Source organism: Lepisosteus oculatus, assembly GCF_040954835.1.
Source record: "Lepisosteus oculatus isolate fLepOcu1 chromosome 22 unlocalized genomic scaffold, fLepOcu1.hap2 SUPER_22_unloc_1, whole genome shotgun sequence".
In the NCBI taxonomy this organism is placed as follows: Eukaryota; Metazoa; Chordata; class Actinopteri; order Semionotiformes; family Lepisosteidae; genus Lepisosteus; species Lepisosteus oculatus.
The window spans coordinates 1170916-1187855 of record NW_027167649.1 but is presented as its reverse complement, the minus strand read 5'-3'; positions in this window follow the sequence as shown (position 1 = coordinate 1187855).

Here is a 16940-nt window from a genome sequence, read left to right as displayed (position 1 = left end):
GGTGTGGATCAGGAAATTTCCTTCACAGGTTCTCCAGCCCAGGTGGGACGGACCCTACCAGATCCTGTTGACAACCGAGTCTGCGGTTCGAGTGGAAGGAAAAGATCGCTGGATCCACGCGTCACACTGCCGACGAGCCTCATCCCCAGACCCAGAATGAAATCATTTCTGTCAATAATGATAATTGTTGCTGTAGAACTATGTTCCGCAGGGATTAATGATCATCTCTCCCACAAAGGAGAACATGGAATTAATTCCTTTTTAGGCCTCTCCTATCTGACAGCTAAGAAAACCAACCAAAGTGCCTGCTGGGTGTGTGCCGCATTACCCAAATATGTACAGGGAGGACTTCCTATGGGGGCCATTCCTTGGCGTCTCGAGGAAGTCATAGGCATGATCATTTGGAGGGATAATTTAGGAGATTTTAATATGACAAACTATGGGGGTTGCCATAACACGACTTTAACCTGCACAACATTACAATATCTACAGGAGCGAGGCTTAGAGCCCACGAGTTTCACAGGCTCTTACGCTCCTAAATATAACAGAAGCCGTACACCACCATACCTGACTCTAAATAAGGAACGTGAGGGAAACATAGGTTTTCAGCACACTGATGGTCTGCACTTGGTTGGATGGAGTCGTTGCAACCTTACCATCGCTGCAAATATATCCACCTCTACCTTCCAAATTCCAGGATGGGATCGGCACACCCCACAGTTCGGTATAAGTTTCTTATTTTCAGAGGCATGGGGAGCGCCAAACGGAACATATTTCATTTGTGGAAAACGAGCCTACCCATGGTTGCCAGCCCAGTGGTCTGGCTCATGTTATTTAGGATATGTGGTTCCTCATATCCGTGTTCAAACCCACACCCCCTTCGGACCTAACCACAGACCACAAAGAAAATTGGCTGATTGGGAATATTATTTAGGTATAATATTTCCACAAGCCGGCATGAACTTTCTGAGTCGAGAGTTAATTCAAATGGCCTCGACTTTAGAAGAATTTGCAAATTCTACCTCATCTAGTCTGAAAGCTGTTAATGATGAGATGGTAGCCCTCAGAACAGTGGCCATGCAGAACCGACTAGCTTTAGATTATGTACTGGCGGCCCAAGGAGGAACTTGTGCAGTAATTGGCACTGAATGCTGCACATATATCCCTGATAATTCTGAGCACATCTCAGATCTGGCCCAACACATTTACAATGAGGGACAGAAATATCAGGACTATTATACTGAAAATTGGGGAATTGGATCTTGGGTAAAGTCTGTGTTTGGGGCCTGGGGCGGAACTTTTTTACAGTGTTTATTTGTAGGAATAGTATTGTTTATATGTATAATTGTAATCATCACGTGCACAAAAACATGTATCACATCTTGCCATAACCGTGGAACGTACAATGTCATGGCAATACATACCTGTTCGCCAAGAAAGGAAAGATCTGCCCTGACATTGTATGTATAAAAATAGGCTACACTGACGTATGCCATATTTTATAAGGGGGGAATGAAGAAAGATGTGAAGACGGGGGTTTGAATTTAATCTTTTCTGTAGGGGGTTTAGACTTCCAAGTCACAAGCAGGGGTTTATGGCAGGAAAGGGGGTTAACTGATAAGGATTGCAGATGCCAGCTAGGAACCCCCCTGGGTGTAATGTTAAACTGACCATTTGCCCAGAACATCATAAACTGGCCAAATACCATGAACCCCCCTCTTTACCATCAGACCGAGTGACGTCAGAAACGGAGAAGAAAACTGTATATAACCCAAAAGTTTGTAACAGTACAGGGAACAATACTTCGGTTTTGTTGTTTCTTGCGGGAAACAAGACTTCGGCTTTATTGTTCCTTGCATGCAATAAACTCATCTGTTTTACTTCATCTCGGGATCAAGAACCTTATTTCTTCTGTTACAACACAGTCTTGCATATTTCAGTTGTTTGGTCAAATTCTAACAATGACACAATGATCTGACGTTTATAAAGAGACAGAATAACAGTGCTGGTCAAGGCTCATCACTGTCATTTAGGTGGCGCTCCTGTTACAGTACTTAGAGCCTTTACAGGAAGACTGGACTGGAGGGAGGGGTGAGGGAGAAGATCCTCCGAGCTTGTGTTCAGTCAAGCAGATTGAACGCACTGGAGAGCGGAAGTGTGAGAGTGGAATTTGATCTCCACCCCAACTTCTCTTCAGTAACTCCATATGGAACAAGAGTTAATGAACGGCAAACATCAGGTTCAAACAGCCACAGCAGCACTAAATCGTAATGATTCTTGATGACACCTCCTCACGATAGGTAAGCCCCTTCTCTCCTTCACATTCATCTTTTGCACCTCTCTTCCACACCATCCCTTACTTGTGAGTCCTCATTGAGATCCCAGCCACTTCGTCCTACAGAAGCTTAGCACCCAGCCAAGTGGGTCAGACTGACTGACTGAAATACTCAACACTCTCCATACACTTCATTACTGGGTGCCGCTGTTGCTACTGTAAAATCATCATTGGCAGATATTATCATCAGATATTATTTATTGAATTGCTTGTGATTTCAAGTCCAGGAATGGATGCGGAGAAATAATTTTGTGTCACAAAGAGGGTAAAAACTGGCTATAATATCAGTGACAAAGCACACAACCTCCTCACAGCTGCTGGCATGCTTTGCCTGAATGAAGAAGAGGAACATGTAAGCCTAGTTACGCTGATATTCTCTCTCCAGTTCATTGCCAACATCTGTCTTCGGCATTCAACAATAGTTGAAAAGTGCAATTAATGCATTTTGTCTGTTTTTTCAGATGTTTCACATTCACTAGACTACACTGTACTGCCACTGATAGCATCTGTGGAACAGAGACTGAAATGTTTTTCACTTCTTCCATGGGGAGCCAATTTAAAATCCTTCCAATGACTTGCGAAGACTGCATGAGAAGTAAACCATATCACAAAGTTGTTTTAATGTATTAATCAAACTGTCTGTGGCTTGGAAACAATCATACACTGTGTGTATGTGTTTGTTTTGTAGATACCATCTTCCATTCACCACCAGCCAGGCTGCCAGGAAGGCATTTGAGACGGCCACAAAGAGGCTCACAGATGCACAGGAGAGCATCGTGGCGGATTATCTGGCCCACTCAGATGGTACTGCAGAGAAACACTAGAGGATGCTGACACATGACAACATCTGCTCAGCCATTGAAGTCATTGAAGGTGTTGCAGAGGAGGGAGCTCAGTAAGTTTCACCATGTTCTGAATAAATGACAAAATATTCATGTGTCAAAAACAGCAATTACTTCATGCTTTTGAAACATCAAGAGAGCAATCACCACTCAGTGCTGCAGTATGCACATCTGCTGTATAACTGGAAGAGAAAACACCACTTTCAGTTCTTTTCAGCCAACGTGTTACAGAGATTATTGTGATCTAATATTCGCTTTTACATCAGATCAGCACCAACATCCGCAGTGGTAGCTGCAGGATCTGGAAATCCGAAGATGGATGATGCCACAGCCTTCCAGGAGCTGACACGGGAGTTTCCAGTGTCGTTAGATGGGCAGCTTCCCAGAAAGAAAGAGCGCCTGAGACTGAGTGGAAGTCATGACCGACACTGTTACAACAGGTGGAGATCAGATCAGAGGAAGATGAGACTGCAGAACATTATTGGTAAGTTTACATATCAATTATTTTCACAGAGAAACAGACAAAGTGAATTTGGAATCAATTCTCAGGGTTTCTGTTCTGGACGCTAGACGGTTACCAACAGAAGGCCAGGTGACCTGCTATTTTCAAAGCATGGGCTGGACTGCAAATACACCAACAGCGTCTGAAGTCCTTGAGAAGTGGAAGCCAAACACAGATGCACAACCAAATGAAAGGCAAATTAAAAAGATGGAGAGCGTCAAACCTGGAGAGTCCTGAGTATCAGTGACGATCCAGTGAAGGGGAAGAAGGTTGTGACTTCCAGGCGTTTCCAGAAAGAAGAGGTGGTGTGTGATAACTATGGCGAGGTCATCGCAAAGACACCTGCAGAAGCCCTAAAGGCACAGATGGCAGAGGGAGCTAAATATCAGGACTATTATACTGAAAATTGGGGAATTGGATCTTGGGTAAAGTCTGTGTTTGGGGCCTGGGGCGGAACTTTTTTACAGTGTTTATTTGTAGGAATAGTATTGTTTATATGTATAATTGTAATCATCACGTGCACAAAAACATGTATCACATCTTGCCATAACCGTGGAACGTACAATGTCATGGCAATACATACCTGTTCGCCAAGAAAGGAAAGATCTGCCCTGACATTGTATGTATAAAAATAGGCTACACTGACGTATGCCATATTTTATAAGGGGGGAATGAAGAAAGATGTGAAGACGGGGGTTTGAATTTAATCTTTTCTGTAGGGGGTTTAGACTTCCAAGTCACAAGCAGGGGTTTATGGCAGGAAAGGGGGTTAACTGATAAGGATTGCAGATGCCAGCTAGGAACCCCCCTGGGTGTAATGTTAAACTGACCATTTGCCCAGAACATCATAAACTGGCCAAATACCATGAACCCCCCTCTTTACCATCAGACCGAGTGACGTCAGAAACGGAGAAGAAAACTGTATATAACCCAAAAGTTTGTAACAGTACAGGGAACAATACTTCGGTTTTGTTGTTTCTTGCGGGAAACAAGACTTCGGCTTTATTGTTCCTTGCATGCAATAAACTCATCTGTTTTACTTCATCTCGGGATCAAGAACCTTATTTCTTCTGTTACAACACAGTCTTGCATATTTCAGTTGTTTGGTCAAATTCTAACAATGACACAATGATCTGACGTTTATAAAGAGACAGAATAACAGTGCTGGTCAAGGCTCATCACTGTCATTTAGGTGGCGCTCCTGTTACAGTACTTAGAGCCTTTACAGGAAGACTGGACTGGAGGGAGGGGTGAGGGAGAAGATCCTCCGAGCTTGTGTTCAGTCAAGCAGATTGAACGCACTGGAGAGCGGAAGTGTGAGAGTGGAATTTGATCTCCACCCCAACTTCTCTTCAGTAACTCCATATGGAACAAGAGTTAATGAACGGCAAACATCAGGTTCAAACAGCCACAGCAGCACTAAATCGTAATGATTCTTGATGACACCTCCTCACGATAGGTAAGCCCCTTCTCTCCTTCACATTCATCTTTTGCACCTCTCTTCCACACCATCCCTTACTTGTGAGTCCTCATTGAGATCCCAGCCACTTCGTCCTACAGAAGCTTAGCACCCAGCCAAGTGGGTCAGACTGACTGACTGAAATACTCAACACTCTCCATACACTTCATTACTGGGTGCCGCTGTTGCTACTGTAAAATCATCATTGGCAGATATTATCATCAGATATTATTTATTGAATTGCTTGTGATTTCAAGTCCAGGAATGGATGCGGAGAAATAATTTTGTGTCACAAAGAGGGTAAAAACTGGCTATAATATCAGTGACAAAGCACACAACCTCCTCACAGCTGCTGGCATGCTTTGCCTGAATGAAGAAGAGGAACATGTAAGCCTAGTTACGCTGATATTCTCTCTCCAGTTCATTGCCAACATCTGTCTTTGGCATTCAACAATAGTTGAAAAGTGCAATTAATGCATTTTGTCTGTTTTTTCAGATGTTTCACATTCACTAGACTACACTGTACTGCCACTGATAGCATCTGTGGAACAGAGACTGAAATGTTTTTCACTTCTTCCATGGGGAGCCAATTTAAAATCCTTCCAATGACTTGCGAAGACTGCATGAGAAGTAAACCATATCACAAAGTTGTTTTAATGTATTAATCAAACTGTCTGTGGCTTGGAAACAATCATACACTGTGTGTATGTGTTTGTTTTGTAGATACCATCTTCCATTCACCACCAGCCAGGCTGCCAGGAAGGCATTTGAGACGGCCACAAAGAGGCTCACAGATGCACAGGAGAGCATCGTGGCGGATTATCTGGCCCACTCAGATGGTACTGCAGAGAAACACTAGAGGATGCTGACACATGACAACATCTGCTCAGCCATTGAAGTCATTGAAGGTGTTGCAGAGGAGGGAGCTCAGTAAGTTTCACCATGTTCTGAATAAATGACAAAATATTCATGTGTCAAAAACAGCAATTACTTCATGCTTTTGAAACATCAAGAGAGCAATCACCACTCAGTGCTGCAGTATGCACATCTGCTGTATAACTGGAAGAGAAAACACCACTTTCAGTTCTTTTCAGCCAACGTGTTACAGAGATTATTGTGATCTAATATTCGCTTTTACATCAGATCAGCACCAACATCCGCAGTGGTAGCTGCAGGATCTGGAAATCCGAAGATGGATGATGCCACAGCCTTCCAGGAGCTGACACGGGAGTTTCCAGTGTCGTTAGATGGGCAGCTTCCCAGAAAGAAAGAGCGCCTGAGACTGAGTGGAAGTCATGACCGACACTGTTACAACAGGTGGAGATCAGATCAGAGGAAGATGAGACTGCAGAACATTATTGGTAAGTTTACATATCAATTATTTTCACAGAGAAACAGACAAAGTGAATTTGGAATCAATTCTCAGGGTTTCTGTTCTGGACGCTAGACGGTTACCAACAGAAGGCCAGGTGACCTGCTATTTTCAAAGCATGGGCTGGACTGCAAATACACCAACAGCGTCTGAAGTCCTTGAGAAGTGGAAGCCAAACACAGATGCACAACCAAATGAAAGGCAAATTAAAAAGATGGAGAGCGTCAAACCTGGAGAGTCCTGAGTATCAGTGACGATCCAGTGAAGGGGAAGAAGGTTGTGACTTCCAGGCGTTTCCAGAAAGAAGAGGTGGTGTGTGATTACTATGGCGAGGTCATCGCAAAGACACCTGCAGAAGCCCTAAAGGCACAGATGGCAGAGGGAGAGATGAGATGTCTGTTCTTTTTTGATGGACCTACACAAAAAATGTGCATTCATGTGAAGAACATTGCATCTGTCACATGGATAAGGAGACGATCGGAAGGCGGATAAATTCCTCTAAGTAAAAAGACAACATCAGGGCTGTCAGAGAGTCATTCAAAATCAACGGACAGCCCGTCATGACAATTCTGTTTATAGCGAAGAGGGACATTGCTGAGGGAGAAGAGCTCCTCTTTGATTACAGAGTTTCAAGGATATCATTTCAGGGTGAAGGACAGTCTCTGTTGGATAACTGACCAGTTCCAGAAAATACTTTGAACATACCTGTATATGTTGAACATATTTTCTTTTAACTATTTAAGATAGTGTCTTCTTGTGACTTGAAATCCATCTCAGTATTGCTTGTGTCATTGTTTTGAAGATGACATGTCTCGTTCTCCAACAACTAGGACACCAGGAGGGGATAAGAGACAGTAGAAAAGTAGATAAATTAAGCTCAGAAGAGCATAGAGGCTGATTAGCCACCCCACTCAAATATTCCCAAGACAAAACACCACGCTACATCTGCCCAGCTCTTGTTCTTATTGAATGTTTTGGAACTAAGAGGTCTAATTGTCAACACTTTTGAAAAACTGTTGACTTTATCTGAATGTTTCAAAAGAGAGATCACTCCACTTAAAACATAGTTTTCAAATTAGTTCATGATCAGTGGAGCAATACAAATAATCTTTTTAAGTGTAAGACATCTGCTTTTGGGTCAGTTTAAATTGAACAAACTCTCAAATCATTTTGAGATGATGTGTTACAGTAATTATTGATTTATGAATGTATTGTTTACAGACTGATTGGTTGATCGAGGTGAGATATGAGTCACTTACAGTCCTGACACTTAGGAATGCAGTCCAGATGTCCATCTGGCACTCCCTAGACCGATAGGCGCCAATGGATAACCATTGATCATGAAAGCCAGGCTTAGCTAAGTGCATCCCCATTTGGGAGCTGTCCCTTATCAAAAGAAAACATCTTTAAATCAGCCTGCATGAATAGTTTCTCTGTGGCTGCACCACAGAGATGAAGAGAGAGATGGGGCCTCATTTGAGAAAGTACAGCAACACTTAATTCTGTCTTATTAATAAGCATTGCTGCTACACAGGTGTCAGTTGCCAGCAGAGTCTTACACATTCCATAAGGATTTACTGCATTGGAGCAGATAAGCAGCCTCAGCCTTCTGATCACGTAAAAGCAATAGAAAGGTGCAACAAATGGAGTTCTGGACGTTGTTCTTTCATTGTGTCTTCAACAAATCATATCAATGTGCTTCTGCTGTTCTGTAGAATCTGCCTACCACTCATCTCCAGCCATGTTGCCTGAGAGGAGAGGAGGGGAGATGACATGACATAATGGATGGATTAATACCCTTATTAATTTATTCCTTTTTTAAATTGTATTATGCTAGCATGCCCAAAGGGGTTGGGCAGTCAGTTGACCTTGGACCCCTAGAGGTTTTTTTTCTCCTTACTAAGGAGTGTTTGGGTCCTCTCCTCTTTTGTCTTCTGGTCTTTTCTATTCTGTATTCACAACATGTCTGGTCACTTGCTTTGTTAAGTAACTTGGGCAACCTTGTTGTGAAAGGTGCTATATGAAAATAAATTGAATTGAATTGAAGATGAGTTGAGAGAACATTTCCTTATTCCTTTTAGTGAACTATTCTGAATAGGTGAAGGACTAAGTAATTTTTCAGCTATTTTATAACATAATTAAGGAGTTGGAAGTTTGATTAAAAACATTTTCAGAGGTGTATCTTTAAAAGAATGTTTAAAAATGTAAGTTGTCTCTTAAACAAAGGCCATTGTTTGTTCACTGGAACAAGCGTCTCCAGATAATCAGTTAAGCAACCTTAAACAATTGATGATTGTAAATATGACAAGATTGTCGTAATGTAAAAGCTATAGTAAAGTGTAAAGTATAGATTTGTTGAATTCTTTTGTTTTTGTCTTCAACACCATCATATGCAGATGTTATCGTTTATGTTACTTTTTTGTAGCAGCTGCCTGCCAGTCAAGATGCCAGGAGGTACATGATATGACCCACAAGTACTTAATGATGCACAGAAGAGCATTTGGGAAAAAGAAAACAAGACATTTATCTGTTAACACATCCAGAAGTCAGAAGATGGGTGATGGGACAGCATTTCAAGACCAGACACTAAAAGTTAAATTCAAGTTTTAGAAGTGATTCTTTGTGTTTGGCTTCAACACAATATGCTCACATTATTCATTTTTAGATACTGCCTGATATTCATTCCAGTCCAGGGTTCCCAGGAGTACACACGGCACAGCCAAAATGTGGCTAGCTGAAGTACAGCAGACCATAGGGGAAGATCTCTTGCCCACATTAATGTTTCTGCTCTGAAAAGCACTGGATAAAGGTATATCACAGACTGCTGTTCAGCTGCTGATTTTGTGCAAAACATTGCAAATGAAAGATTGAAATATCAGCATTCTATTAATTTCAGACGTGAGTATGTACTGTATGAGCTAGATTTGCAACGCATGTTTTAATAACTGAAAAATTGTAATATCGCATAGTTTGCTTTGGTTTCCTCCAGGGGCTCTGGTTTCTACCCATAAGTCCGAAGATATATTGATCGGTGGTTAAATGGATTCTGGTCAAATTGGCCCTAGGTGTAAGTGCATCTGTCTGTATTTGCATCTGGCATCCTTTATGTTTTAGTTTAGTAACAGTAACAGCTAAACTAAACGTAACCGCATGTCAGCAGAAGGAAAGTGAGGATGTTTCAGATTTTACAGAAAGGTTTATAACTTTACAGATTGTATACTTGGGGTTAGCCGATGAAAAGGAAGTGAATGAAGATACTTCCATAGTAATGAAACCAATTTACTTGAGTGGGTTAAAACCTGATGTTGCCAAGAATGTACAACTATGCTTTCCTGATATTACGGAAAGTGGAAACAGATTTGATTTAATAACTTGCAAAGTATGTATGCAAAAGTGCGAGAGCTGCAAATGGGAGGTAGAAAGACTCCCAAGCACGAGAAAAAGGAGCCGCCAGTTTGTTGCAATTATAGTGTGACCCCAAAATTATAACCAGATATAAGACCCCTTCAAGGAAATAAATATATATTAAATATATTAAATAAATATTCTGATTGAGCATATCCATTGGGGGTGTGTTAACTAGCCCTGGGGGAAAGGGAGACAAAACACCAAGATAAAACTACTGTGAAAAAAAAAAACATTTTTGGAGAGATTTTTGTAAGAAAGAGGCCTGATTTCACAGTTAAAGAGCATGTCAGAAACTGAAACGAGAGCCTTGCGTGAAATAATAGACTAGGAAACCCCTTTGTAAATTTATCTCAGGATTTTAATAAAAGAGTAATAATCTTACAGTGTACAGTAAATGGTGTCCAGGTTCCTGTAACGAAACCCAGATGATGAGGTATGAGGATCCTATGCAAACGCAAGAGCGGGTAGATATTGAAACAGGCTTATAATCCGAAACATCAGGCGAGCTCGTGGTCAACAGGCAAAAGGTTATTCGAAAGCCAGAAGATACAGAGACAGGCGTCTAATCCAAAACAGCAGGTGACGTTCAATGTCGAAGGGCGAAAGGGAAGTTCGGAAGCCGGGAGAAGTATCGCAAGCGAGGTACAAACAAAAGCAATGTAGATCTTTAAATAGCATTGCACACGGTAGAGCGTGTGCTGATGGGTTAACACATGTGGCGGCGCTTATTATTATTAACCCGCTGCTGGTACTGGTTAGTTCTCTTGTGGGTTGATCTCCGCTGGCTGACGGTCGTGACTGTTCCCCTGTTGGGGGACACAGGAGCACAGTTGTCCTGTTTATTGACTATAACAGCAAAAAGATGTGATATAAAGTTTTCTAACAGGTGAAAGGAGGCTACAGGAGTGGGGGGCAAGGGTTGTGTTTAAAGGATGCTATGCTTTAATATGCTTTTTAACATGCTTGGGAAAAGATGTAGAGTTTACGTGGTTGGGGAACACACCAGGCCTATTGGCCTGGGATGCCTTGCAGCATTTATAAGGAATTACTGTATGAGACAGCATTTATGTGAACAACCTCAATAGAGAGATGAGATATTGTGATTGATGCGGGAATCCATAAGGCCGGGTTTCTCCAAGTATTAGATTTTCTGACGGAAAAAATGTATATAACCAACTACATAGTAAAGCCAGGGTGAATTCCTTCTCGGAACGAGCTCGCCAGGTGACGAATTGGCTTAAGGAGGGTAGTGCAGTCTAAAGTGCCGAGTGTGTGTGGGTAAAGAAGACATCCTGCCAGATGTTGCAACCCCACTGAGGAGTTACCATATCAAGTGCTACTGACTACCAACTCTGCCATCCGGGTGACAGGATGAGATGGCTGAATCTACACGTCGCACTGCCACCAAGCCACTGCACCAGAGACTGGGTGAACAGAAATAATTATGTTCTTACTGTTTCTGTATCTGTTGGGCTTCCTGGGGGCGGGGTGACAGTGTGCCTGTTAGGCGTAAGGAGCATTACTGTAATAATGGGAAATATGGAATCAATACCTTCTTGGTGTTGTCATATTTATCAGCCACAAGTAATAATCAGAGCTCATGTTGGGTTTGTATTGCTATACAAGATGCTCACAGGAGTAATCCCCTTTGATAGAGGTGATTATTTAGGTTTATTGGCATGGGTAAATAGTTCTGCTTTTCAACTGAGTGTACCTCAAATGTATTGGAATGGAACTAACCGTATGCTCCCTGCTATAATCACAGTTTTAGGCCTTCCTCTATTAAGGTGAGAACGACTAGTACTTACATACCAGACAATTTTGAACACATCATGGACTTAGCACAGCGCATCCATGATGACGGACAAAAATACCACGACTATAATCCTGATGAATAGGGAGGGGGAAAGTGGCTGCAGTCTGTGTTTGGAGTCTGGGGAGGATCACTGGTACAACATTTCTTTATTGGCCTAATACTACTGAAGAAAGATGTGAAGACGGGGGTTTGAATTTAATCCTTTCTGTATGAGGTTTAGACTTCTAAGTCACAAGCTGGGGTTTATGGCAGGAAAGGGGGTTAACTGATAAGGATTGCAGATGCAAGCTAGGAATCCCCCTGGGTGTAATCTTAAACTGACCATTTGTCCAGAACATCGTAAACTGGCCAAATACCATGAACCCCCCTCTTTACCATCAGACCGAGTGACGTCAGAAACGGAGAAGAAGACACTATATAACCCAAAAGTTTGTAACAGTACGGGGAACAATACTTCGGTTTTGTTGTTTCTTGCGGGAAACAAGACTTCGGCTTTATTGTTCCTTGCATGCAATAAACTCATCTGTTTTACTTCATCTCGGGATCAAGAACCTTATTTCTTCTGTTACAACACTGCTAATCATTTTTATTTTATGTATTCACTGTCTTAAAGCTGTATGCACAAAGGTAACTAACTCTGTTAGTTAGTCTCATTGTTTAGAACATAGTGGTGTGAAAATAAATATGTTCTAAAGGAGGGACTGAAGGAATGTTATAAAATATATAAAAGCTAACAAAAACTGCTTGTCTTTTAGCTTCCGAATTGCTTATAACCCTGGCATATGGAAATATCAGGTATGTGGAAAAATACAGCTCATGTCTTAAATGTAGTAAAAAGGGAAAGCAAATGTCTTGTTTTGCGAATGTAAGCAATAACAAAAGTCTTAATAAGGAGTTGTTTTTCTGTACCCAATCTTGACTAAAAAACGAATGGTTCATTTTAGGGATTAAGTAATCTATGTTAAAGGTAGGAAGTTTGTCTGTCACTGTGTATAAAAAACGCTTAGCAACGTCTTTTGGAGGGACTAGCTTTTCCAAGCAGCTCTCCCGTGTGCACACGAATAAATAGCTCTTCTTTCACCAACATCATAATTCTGTCAATTTAAATTTTTCTACATAAGGGGACACTTATTTTACAGGGCTGATGTTGAGCTGAACGGTAGGGTTAATGGGCATTAAATGAAAGCTCTGAGTCATGATCATTGATCATGATAGCCAGGCTTAGCTAAGTGCATCCCCATTTGGGAGCTGTACCTTATCAAAAGAAAACATCTTTAAATCAGCCTGCATGAATAGTTTCTCCGTGTCTGCACCACAGAGATGAAGAGAGAGATGGGGCCTCATTTGGGAAAGCACAGCAACACTTAATTCTGACTTATTAACAAGCATTGCCGCTACACTAGCTTTTGCAAGCAGCTCTCCCATGTGCACATGAATAAATAGCTCTTCTCTTACCAACATCATAATTCTGTCCATTTTAATTTTTCTACATAAGGGGACACTTATTTTACGGAGTGCAGAGCTGATGTTGAGCTGAACGGTGGGGTTAATGGGCATTAAAGCTCTGAGTCTCTTCTTTCATGTGCATTTGGTTTTAAGCTTGTAGTATGCAGAGTTTCGGAAGTATTAATAAAACAGGCCATCAATTTAATCAATATTCAAAAATATTGGATACAAATTTCTATGGAGGTGGACATGATGCTGAGTTTTTAAACTGGGGATAATAGACATTAAATGAAAGCTCCAAGTCTCTGCTTTCACGTGCATTTGGTTTTACGCTTGTGTGCACCGTTTTGGAGATATGAATGAAAATATGCCATCCATTTTGTGAATATTGAAAAATAGGGGACACATATTTTAGGCAGTGCAGGGCTGATGCTGAGCTGAACTGTGGGGTTAATGGGCATTAAATGGAAGATCTTAGTCTCTTATTAGACATGCACTGGATTGGAAACAAGATCTCTAGTGCCACGATACCGAACACTGGAACCCCCCAGGGCTATGTACTCAGTGCACTCCTGTTCACGGTGATGACTCATGACTCATGACTGCACTGCTAAGAAAAAGCTTTTTTCTAGCAAGAAAAAAGCACAACAACGTCTCTGCGGTGACTGAGAAGGGCAAACCTTCCCCCTCATACTATTAATGGATCAAACATTTATTTCACTAATTTGCTTTTACTGTGTAAATAATGTACTAACATCATTTACTAACTATCCTGCCAGAATAATGGAAAATGGCTAACTGCAACTTAAGTGTGAGCTGGAACATGAAGAGCAGAGCCAGCTTCGGGCAGCCTGGCCAGAACTGAGAGTGCCTGATATCTCCTTAAGTCATGATTAACAAATTCTAGAAGTACATAATGTCTGCTTTAAAAAATAATTAAAGGAACCCAAGAATGTTCTTACAATTCTTATAGTTTATCAGGTACCAAGGCGCAGCCTTGGCTTTACACCATATATGGCATGGAACTGTACTGAAACTGTTCTGGGTGGGTTATCTGTTTGTGATTTTGTATAAAACGTGTCCTTTTGTATCAATAAGTTGAGTCATGGCTTCATTGGCTTTGGCTACCATATGCAAATGTAATAATGGTAATGCCTGCTTCATACAATCATCGGATAGTGTCTCCTTTGTTGGAGGCAACAAAACACGCTTCTCTCTTCAATCTAAAAATTGTATCCATATTCTGTCTCCCCAAAGTGACTAGTGTTTCAGAAAATTGACAGAAATGTTCACAACTCATCAAAACATGCTTCTCTGTTCATTCTAACGATTATATGCATATTCTGTCTCCCCAAACTGACTAGTATTTTAAAAAGTTCATCCACTTTCAGAATTTGACAGAAATGTTCACAACTCATCAAAACACGCTTCTCTGTTTGATCTAACAATTATATGCATATTCTGTCTAATGTGTAAAGTCTAAAGTGTGGTCGACAGGTCTTTCAAGAAATGACAAATTCTGGATCATGTCAAAGGAGCAGGAAAAGTGGATTTAGTGACGTGTTTGCAGTGCATACATGGACCACACACTGGGACGTAACAGCAGTTGTCCTGTATCTCCAGCTTATAAACTGTGTACTAGTGATATATATACTGTATATATGCTCCTGTGATTTATTGGTACATGCCCGGGGCAATAATCAGGATCAGGATGTAGCTCCAGACAGGCCAGAGATAGTGTTGTGAAGTACAGCAACCCACAGGATCACAAAGGTAGAGCCACTACACTGCATCTCCTTCAAAAACCAACATATACTGTACAGTTATGTAGCAGCATAGTACTGCTTACAGGTCTCGGAGACGGTGCGCTGTCCCCGTTGACAGAAACCTGTGCTTGCTGCCCAAATTATCATATTTACTAGAGCTTACATTTTGGATCTAGATCTGCAGTCTGGCTGACAGGTCTTTTAAGAAATGACAAATTCTGGATCATTTCAAATGAGCAGGAAAAGTGTATTTAGTGATGTGTTTGCAGTGATCCTGTGGCTCTGCCCTCAATACTATGTGACTGATACTTTTAATGTCATGTGTGGGTATTTGTCCCTGGTATTAATCACAGGCAATGTCAACAGAATAGAGTTCCATATTCCAGAGTACTTCAGAGTTCCATACTGCCTAAACATAAGCAGCTCTTGCTTAGTAGATTATATCATAGCACAAAGGTAACAGCGAAACCGCACTACAGCATAACTGTTTCGCTTCTTCATTTAGGAAAAAAAAAGTCTTTTTACCTTTTCTAACTTGTAAGGACAATATCTCCACTCCAATATCTTGTGATTATTGTTAGTAATGTCTTGAGGGAACATTTTCATTTCAATTATCTATTTGATGATTTTATTTTTATTGATTTGAATTGAGCATTTAGCATGGCTATATTTTTTTTTTTTATTGAAGGCCTCTACTGTACATAATGTGAGTTTGTTTAAAAAAATAAAATGAAATGAAAGGAATGCATTTTTATGAGGAAAACAATGTTGATATTACCGTGATAATCTTCCTTGGATCATGTATTGGATCATTAGGACAGTCTGTGGGCTTGACTTACAAAAATGTTCCTGTTCTATGGTACAAGATAAACAAAAACATTTATTTTAATTAGATTTGTTTTTTAAAACACATGTAAGAATTTATTTAATTAACATTAGTGAAATAAAACATTTTAAAATCATACTTTTAGTATATTTACTCCCTATTGCACAATGCAATTATAAGTTGTGCAACATGCACAGGTGTGTCTCAAAGGGCACAGTGCTCCATACTCCAGAGTGCTTTAGAGTTCCATACTGCCAAAACATAAGCACCTCTTGCATTGTAGAGCACATAATAGCACAAAGGTAACAGTGAACCCGCACTACAGCATTACTGTTTTGCTTTTTAATTTAGATAACATTATTTTTTCAAATTCAATGCATTTCTATTCCTTTTACCTTAACACAGCTTTGCCCTTTTTAACATGGGAGGACAATATCTCCACCTTGTGGTCATTGTTGGTAATGTCTTACTTTGAGTGCAGGTTTTATTTCATTCTTCATCGCTCCCCCAGCATCGCCGCGCTGGCCGTTTCCTCCTCCCCATCTGATTCCCCGTGCACCCCACCGGTCTCCTCGAATACAGCATCAGCCTGCTCAGCTAGAACCAGGGCCTGCTCCAAGGGGACCAGCGTGGCCAGCATCACGTGGCGCTGCACCTCAGTCGGCGCCAGAGCCCAGAGGAACGCTTGGAGCGCTATCTCCCGGTGGGCCTCCTCCGGGGGAGAGTAGGGTAACCCTGGTGGGCTAAGTAGGCCACGTCTGCGGCTGTTACCTTCACTGTTACCTGGATACCTCTTTATTTAGAACTCACTCTTCACTCTGCCTGTCTGGCTTCTTTTAATCCTTCTGTGCCCGGATTGCAGCGGGTAAGATTTTTTTCCAAGAAAAAAAGAGAAATTAAAAAAAGAGAAATTTCACCAGAGCCCCTTCTCGTGTCTATTTTTTAGTTTAGAAGGATTCAAGCAAGATTTTAGATGAAAGGCAGAGACCTTAATCAAGCCTAAATCATAATTGAACCCATTCAGAGCATTACGTTTACATTACATTTTAGCGTTTCATTCTGAGCAGAAGACCCTCACACCTTAAGAAGGTTTGCGTTTTCTCCTCTTTTAAGCATATGTGGTGTGCTCTCATGAGGCACCAGTTCTATAGGGGCTTGGGCATTTACT